This window comes from Gopherus flavomarginatus, chromosome 1 (genome assembly GCF_025201925.1).
Source record: "Gopherus flavomarginatus isolate rGopFla2 chromosome 1, rGopFla2.mat.asm, whole genome shotgun sequence".
NCBI lineage: Eukaryota > Metazoa > Chordata > Testudines > Testudinidae > Gopherus > Gopherus flavomarginatus.
Window position 1 is genome coordinate 101,067,626 of NC_066617.1, and position 8,597 is coordinate 101,076,222.

Consider the following 8,597-nt stretch of genomic DNA (forward strand, 5'->3'; position numbering starts at 1 on the left):
TTTACCAGAAAGGGGAATGCCTTGTTCGTTAAGTTTCGGCTCTAGTGTACATGTTATTCTTTTATATGTACTGTATATACTAATTCATTAGCCTGTTCATTTATAAGCTGACCCCCCAAGATGGACAGGTAAAAATAGCAAAAACTGTATGACCCTTTCATAAGCCGACCCTATATTTCAGGGGTTCGCAAACTTTGGCTCCTGGCCCATTAGGGTAAGCCGCTAAAGGGCCTGGACATTTTGTTTACCCGGAGTGTTCACAGGCACAGAGCCCCTCAGCTCCCAGTGGCCATGGTTTGCTGTTCCCAGCCTATGGGAGCTGCGGGAAGCACTGTGAGCCGAGGGACGTGCTGGCTGCCCTTCCCGCAGCTCCCATTGGCTGGGAACTGCGAACCGCAGCCACTGGGAGCTGAGGGGCGCACCAGGTAAACAAAACAACAATGTATTAGTTATTCAATTCAATAATTCCATAGAGCTTAAAATCATCAGATTTTGGTGTAGATCCATTGATAAGCCGACCCCCGCTCTTTGATACTTCACTTGTTTTACTAAAAATATTTGCCTTATGAAGGAGTATATACAGTAATCCTTTATTTCCAGTATTTCTGCTACTGTCATATGAGTCTCTGTTCTTTGTTAAATAAACGTAGACTTATTTTTGCTATAAACAGATCTCAGTGCTGTGTTTTAAGTGGAGCTCTGTGGTGGAACTGGTAAAATGGAGTGTACTATTCGTCCTTTGGGAGTAGCAGATCTGTGGAGTCCGTGAGTATCCCGTGGCCCAGGGGCTGGAGATGCTTGGAGGACTTGGGGGTTAGAGTGAGACTATTGCTAATCTGTAAGAAGGAGCAGGGCCTGCAGAGGCCTAGAGAGGAGTGCTTGTGTTGCCAGAGGCTGGTGATGTTGGGGAACAGAACCAAGGCCAGCACAGACACTGGTTTTTCACACTAAGGGCAGGTGGTAGTGAGGTCCCCAGGGTCCTCCTGCGAAGCAGAACAAAATGTGGCACGAGCAGATACCTTCAGTCACTCTCTCTTCCCTGTAGCTCTCCTCTCCTGACTCCTTGCTTTTGCTGCTGTTTCACTGGCAATGTTTTCCACAGCCTTGGGGAAGGATCTGCCTGCTGCTTCCTGTTTGCGGGTGGGAGCGAAACGTAGTTGTGATCCGACAGCACAACCTCCAGCCTTGATCTTCCCAGCACAGCAAGTGCACTGCGGGGCATCTTGGCTGAAAAAAGCAATCTCTGCCCCCAACAGTTTTCACTCCTGAGTCTGTTTCTGTTGCTCCTTTCCCCCTCCCCTATTGAGGAACTAGAGTGTTCACACCCAAGGACAGGAACGTAGGTCACTTCCCCTCTAAGGAATGGCCACGCAGTTTTGTTTCCTGTGATAGAGGCAGTGCTGGCTGTTGGGAAGGGCGTCTGCCTCACCAATGTGCCCACCTTCCTTCTGCTAAGATTCCCACCCCATTGGTGGCGTGCAGTGCACATAGGATTGTGGGTGATGGGCATGGCAAAATGTGTCAGCCAGGTGGTTTGGAGACACTGCATATCAGCAGGGAGCAGGCTGTTGTAATCCCACAGAGAAATCCCTGGCGCGAATTCAGCCTTCTGGGGCTGACTGCTCCTAACTCACCTGTGATCTCATTGGATTTTGTAATCCGAGGCTGAGCCTAGCCAATACTTGGTGGAAGATCTGCAAGGAAAATTCAGATGCTGCAGGAAATGCGGGTGATTTAGTAGGAGCGTCTCACCCTATTGAGTCAGTACTTATGTCCTAGCATGGTGCTGATGTATCCTACTCTGCATAGGGTGCCATGCTTCAAATGAGTCATAAAAACAGAGACTTGTGACCACTTGCAGTTGTTTCAACTCCTATGACACTTTTTTGGCAAGAGATGGGTGTGTTAACCTTGTCGTCCTGGCTAAGTTTCAATGTGGCTATTTAGATCCTGCCTCCCTAAATGCAAGTGCATGTGGATCGGGTGGTGGTCTCTCCCTGTGTGTGCTGTTACTGTAGGTAGTTAAACAGCTGCCTTGTCTCCCCGCCACCCCCCAGTGGTGGCTGTGCTACACTGATCAGTGAGTGGAGTCATTCGTCCAGGTGTGTCTCTGTAGTTGCTACTGTACATTGAGCTGGATGGCGATACAGAAACGTTAACTATTATCTCTAAGGGAAGCAGACGAGAGAGAAGGGGGGAGGAGAGGATGGTAAAACAGTCTCTTAGGTACAGCCTAATGAGCGGGAAACCGTGCCCTTCCACCCTCAGTCCTCGTTCATGCAGAACCAACAGGGGTCCACTGCAGATTGAGTTTCTGCTAGACCCCATCAAAATAATGTCTCTTGTTTCACTTCTTTTCTTCAGGATACGAGTGATCCATTCTAAGGACAAAAACAGCTATTTAGAGCCAGAAGGGGCTTTTTCTCACTCTCCTGTAAAATGATAAATTAAACCTGTTTTCTACATGAAGGAAGGGAGGTGATAAAACAACATTTAGCACTGACCAGTGGTATGCAGTATCACCCACTAATCCCCCCAACACTCCTGTCCAGTAGGCTGAGGCACAGAGAGATTAAGGCCCCGATTTTTAGAAGTCTCCGCTCACTTTGGGCATGTCCAGGTTTGGATGCCCCACTGGAGACACAAAGACTGAGATTTTCAAAGTGACCCTTGGTTCTGGGCGACCAGCTTGAGACAACTCAGAGATCTGATTTTCGGAGGTGCCAAGCTGCTCCTCCTGGAATGTTGGGTGGACAACACTTCCGAGAATTAGGCTCAGAGCCTCTCAGCCTGGGATCTCAGAAACAAAGGCTTGTCTACCCGAGAAACCTGAACCAATTTAGTGAAATCAGCCTGGAGACACATTTAGTTAACTCAGTGCATCCCACTTGCGTGGAGGCTCTTATTTTGGTTCCAGAGTGCCTTATATCAGTTTTGCTTACCTCAGTAAGGAATCAGATTATGCTAAACAGATAAAGTATTGCTGAACAGAAATAAAAGCATTCACATACGTGGGTTGCACTGAATCAACTGAATCACATTTTAAACTGACTTGGTTAACTTTTCTTGTGCAGACATGGCCTGAGGCGCTTAAAATTGGTGGCCACTCTTACAAAAATGTGGGCCCTCGGACCTGATTTTCAGAGGTGTTGAGCACTATTTGAAGTCAATGGGAGCTGCAGGTGCTCAGCAACATGGAAAATCAGGCCTTAATACCTTGTATACACTAGTGTCCCTCTAGTCCAGGAATGGGACAACTACACTCGTGCTAGCATTAGCGTAGAAAAGCCTCAGGCCCTTCTGCCACCATGTCATACAAATCTGCTCAGATTTTTGTGCCATGACTGGAAAATTAACCTTGGCCCTGTCTGAACTAGTGCATAGTGCCTCTGCAGCTGTGCCGTGACTGGAATAGATATGCAAAGGTCTCTAATTTATACACACCCAGAGGCCAGAATTTTCCAAATAGCTCAGCTTCTTTTTAGGCACCCAAAGACGTGGTCAGGTTTCCAGAACAGAGCAGCATGTTGACAGCTGAGCACTTTTGAAAATGTGGCCCTTATTTTGGTACTTTAAAGGGACTGGAGCTCTTTTAAAAACCTGACCCTACTTGTGGGTAGTGAGCATTTGAAGAGTTGGCCCCAAATGTCTTAAGTTGGACACAGGGCCGGCTCCAGCGACTTTGCAGCCCCAAGCGGCAGGGGAAAAAAAAACTGCGATTGGCAGCAATTCAGCGGCAGCTCTACTGCTGCTGCTTCGTTCTTTGGCGGCAATTTGGCAGCAGGCCCTTCCCTCGGAGAGGGACTGAGGGACCTGCCACCAAAGAGCCAGACGGGCCGCCCCTTTCCGTTGGCTGCACCAAGCACCCGCTTGCTGCGCTGGTGCCTGGATCCAGCCCTGGTTGGACACCCAAAAATAGAGGCCGCTTTTGAAGAGTCGGGGTGGAGGGATCTGTGGCAAAGTCAGAGTTAGGAGCTCTTAGTTTCCACTCCCTTTTATTACTAGCCCTCCTGTCTGAGTGCATTTCTAAATTATAGTTGCAAACTTGTGCCTCACCCTGACTGTGGGAAACAAGAGACCCTGGAATGGGGGAATTCCACTGTATGCTACTGGCAGCTAGAGAGCTTCCAGCACCAGTGAACGAGTGTCCGTCTCCCTTCTCCCTCTGCCCCTTGTCTGAGATGGCTCTGCCCTCTCTTGTGTTTGGGGGATGGGACAGGAAGGCCCTTTCTGCTGGCAGCCCACTAATTAGACAGGAATGTCATCTCCAGCACAGATGTCGACTCTGACCTCCCTTTAACCTCAGTGAAAATCAAAACAGAGGCAATGGAGCTTGGTTTTTAATAATAATAATTAATAACGAGAATTTGGGAGAAGGGGGAAATCTGGCTCTTGGATAGAGGGGGTGCGGGCTGTTCAGCACCCACTGTTACTGCCTGAGCTGCAGAATTGGAAGGGGTTGGCTCTAGCTCCTGACCCCATCCCCAGAACAGGGAATCAGCACCGTCAAATGTCCTGGTGATGGCTTCCAAGGACTGGTTCTGATGGCTGGGTGTGTGGCCGCTGCCCTCTCTCTCTCCCAAACTGCCATCCTGGTGTAGTCACCCTCTGCAAGAGATTCCTCTGGTTTGTGGTTATTGTGCAAATACACTGGCTCCTGCAGTCCATTTTCTGCAACAGAAGTTGCCCAAGGTGATTCATTGTGGCCTGAAGTCTTGCATTGATCCAGTCCTCCACCAAACACAGTGGACCTGGTTGATCCAAGACATGGGACAGGGTGGGCGTTTGGAGCTAGGAATTCCCTCTGTGCCTCACATTGTTGCTGGTTAAAGGTTCTTGGTGTGAGGCATATGGCCACTGTGCCAGGCTTCAGGCTTGGCATTTCACACCTGAACTGCGTTGTTACTCCTCCCTCTCCACCCAAGCTGAACTGCCACAAGTTCAGCAGCCAGTGTTTCTAACGTGTCTGGATCAGACTAGAATGAAGCTGTTTGCCTGCACCCTGAAGAACTTCTCTGAGTCACTTGTAAAACCAGTGCCATGTGACTTAGCTTTATTGCACTATTGTTTTTCTTCTATAGAAGCTCCCTATCAGTTCTTTTCCGTCTTTTCCCAGGTCTGAACTGGCCAAGAGCCTGACATGCCCCACTTTGGGCTCCCTAGAACTGCGTCCCTGCATCCTTACAGAGGCCAGTTTAACCTGGTTCTCATTTTTAAATAGTCCCCGCTTCTGCTTGGCTCTGAGCTCCAGATAACCTCTACAATTTTTACAATCCCCTTGCCAGCACTTTGGTACCAGTTTGCTCTGATTCCAAACTCCAGGTATTCTGAGACCCATAGTCTCCCTGCCCCTGTTCAGCCTCTGCCCACCTGGAAAGACAATCTGTACCATCTGCTTAGTTCCATGCCATGTCCATCCCCCTAGTATCTAACAGCCTACAATCCCCACTCTGCATTCCCTCTGTCCTTCTCACTCTGTGCTTGCCTTGCCCTGAGTTCCAGCTCTGAGCTCTTATCAGCCTTCCCAGTTCCCCACTTTGTCCTCTCTTGCCCAGAACCTTGACCCCAAGCCTTTCTCCACTGATCTCACAACCTTCCCCTTCCCTTGAGCTCGTTTCACTAACCCCAAGTCCCTCCCATCCTTAGCTTCCCTGGAGTCAAATTGCCTAGGTTTCTGCTAGAGAAATGAGAGAAAAATCTTTACAATGACGTTGTGTTTGCTTTTCAGACAGTGATCAGTAGTAGCTCATTCTCTGTGCTGCTGGGACCAGGACATCACAGGAAGCACAACTGCTTTTCATTTATTTATCCCACAGCCTCCCCACCCGATGGGTTAGAACCTGGGACAAGTTCTGGGTTCTTTCTTTTAAAATTATGGCATTGAAATTATTAGTTACTCCACGAAACAATGTCCCTCTGCCATGTACATTGGCCAAACCGGACAATCTCTATGTAAAAGAATAAATGGACACAAATCAGATGTCAAGAATTATAACTTTAAAAAACCGGTTGGAGAACACTTCAACCTCCCTGGTCACTTGGTTACAGACCTCAAAGTCCCAATATTACAACAAAAAAACTTCAAAAACAGACTCCCACAAGAGAGTGCTGAACTGGAATTAATTTGCAAATTGGACACTATTAAATTAGGCTTGAATAAAGACTGGGAGTGGATGGGTGATTGCACAAAGTAAAACTATTTTCCCATGTTTATTTTCCCCCCCTACAGTTCCTCACACCTTCTTGTCAACTGCTAGAAATGAGCCATTTTGAATACCACTACAAAGTTTTTTTTCTTTCCTGCTGAAAATAGCTCACTGTAGCCCACTGTTTCATGTTCTCTGTGTAGATATATCTATCTTCCTACTGTATTTTCCACTACATGCATCCGATGGAGTGGGCTGTAGCCCATGAAAGCTTATGCTCAAATAAATTTGTTAGTGTCTAAGGCAGGGGTACCCAACACGGTGCCTGTGGGCGCCATGGTGCCCACGGGGGCATCTAAATGCACCCACATACTGGCTGGTGGTCGAGCATCTGCCGAAATTCAGCGGCATTTTGGCGGCCACGCCTCTGGATGACGCTGCTTGCCGCCGACAAGCATCATCATCCAGAGGCATCACCACCAAAATTCAACGGCATTTTGGCGGCTGCTCGACTGCTGCCGCAGTCCTTTGTTTGGTGCCTACCAGACGAAAAAGGTTGGGGACCACTGGTCTAAGGTGCCACAGGTACTCCTGTTCTTTTCATGAATCATTTGTGTGTCTTCTATGACATCACAGCGGTGATGTGTCACTCTCCAGTGACATCATGCAGAGAAGACTGTTCTCCCCCCACCCCACCCTACACCCTGGCCACAGTATGGCATGATCTGTGTCTCTGAGCTTTAGAGTTGTTTCACAAATACAGGTACATTAATAACTGACAGGTGAGTAATTGAGAAGTTACCTGACTAGATCTGAGCCCGCATGGAAACATACCCACAGGTAACAAAAGAAACTGGATCTCTGTGTGTTCAGCTGCAGAACAGCCTGAAAAGACACAATATGCACAGACATTCATATATACACATATTGAAATACCGAATGCATTCACAGCACCCATAGGGCCAACGCCTCAGCTGGTATAAACCAGCACACCTCTACTGACTTCAGTGGAGCTGTGCCCTTTTACAGCCGCTGAAGATCTGGCCCAAGATTTACAGTGTATCCACAAGCACAGACTCTTACTATATCAAGACGGACACCTGTATAATGTATACACATAAAGAAACACATGTCCATGCACACATACAAATACAGTGTATGCACACACTCAAACATATTCACAAAGACACACTCATGCACATATACAGGCACATATGCTGTTAGGCAAGAGAAGATGTATACCAAAAATTATTTACTCCACTTCTCTCGTTTTCTCTTCTCGCAGAATGGTCCTTATATTTCTCTAGCCCCATCTGTTTGGCATTAGACTTTTCTTAATTCAGAAATGGGTCTCAAACACCTTTCCACTCCAGTGCTTCCATGAACAGCTCTGGGGCTACAATCCACATTTCCACTTACAGAATTTAACTCTTTCTATCACCATCAGTGACAGCACTGTTTGAAGGAATTTACGCATGATGCCTCTGGAAGGCATGCTACCGCAGAGTATCCACTGCAAGTGCCTCTTAGCCTTTATTTGTTAGAACAGTCGGAGCACAGATTCATTGGTTTAAATTTAAACCGATCCAGGTTATCTGCAACTGTGGCGTGTAAACCTGGGTAGCCATTAAAGGCTACAGCCTGCAGCGTAAGAGCAAGTCCTGGACAGATGTAGTGTTGAGGTAGCTGGAAGAGAAGTCTATGCTAGCACTTCTACTGTGCTTCAGTTTCCCCATCTGCAACATGGGTGCTGAGGATCAATGAATGTTTGTAAAACACTTTGGCTGGAACTTTAATTCCGTGCTTCTGCTGGCCTTCCCCTACCCCCTTTACCAAACTATCACCACCAAACATACTAGACCACCCTCAGACTCCCCTTCTGCACAAGCTTTTCACCACTCCCTACACATTTAGCTGTGGGGTTTTGGTGTACTAGTGTGTATGCTGGAGAGGGTCGTTTGGTACAGCTAGGGGGCTGAGTTAAGGCTGCAGTCTGTGGTTTGGTAGCATACATAGTTATGGTAGGTGTGTGCCTGGGGGTGGAGTAGAGAGTATGTGTTGTTGAGATGGTTTAACTTTTCAGTCTTTGCTTTTGTGCCAGGCACAGGGTTGCCAACGTTGCATTTCAAAAATAGGAGACTGTTTTCATAGCACCCCATCCCACACCGCCTGCCGATATTTAATATATTAGTAATAATAATAATAATGGGCAGTGTGTAATGGAAGTGCAGGGTAGCCAAGCCTCTCCAAATCTCACACAGCTGGGGGCAGGGCAGTGGCAGATTAATGCACGGGCCCTGGGCAATTTGAGGGCCCTGGAAAAATCTTCCCTCGCCACGGCCCTGGGGCTGTCCTGGAGGAGCTCTCACACAGAGCTTTTCCAATGTCAGGGCTGCAGCAAGGAGGACCCTGGGTGGGGGAGGAGGAAGAGGGGGATGGAATGGGGGCTGG

At 48.0% G+C, this 8,597-nt stretch overlaps 1 long non-coding RNA gene across 1 annotated transcript in view; it reads right to left on the bottom strand.

Moving 5' to 3' along the window:
- Nucleotides 1-528: 528 nt before the first annotated feature.
- LOC127036544 (uncharacterized) overlaps nt 529-8,597 on the bottom strand; it is an 18,795-nt gene continuing 10,726 nt past the window's right edge. The window contains exons 2-3 of the long non-coding RNA XR_007770167.1: nt 6,949-7,031; nt 529-2,381 (exon numbers count right to left, since the gene is read on the bottom strand). This is a non-coding gene — a long non-coding RNA (uncharacterized LOC127036544). The remainder of the gene's footprint in view (nt 2,382-6,948; nt 7,032-8,597) is intronic.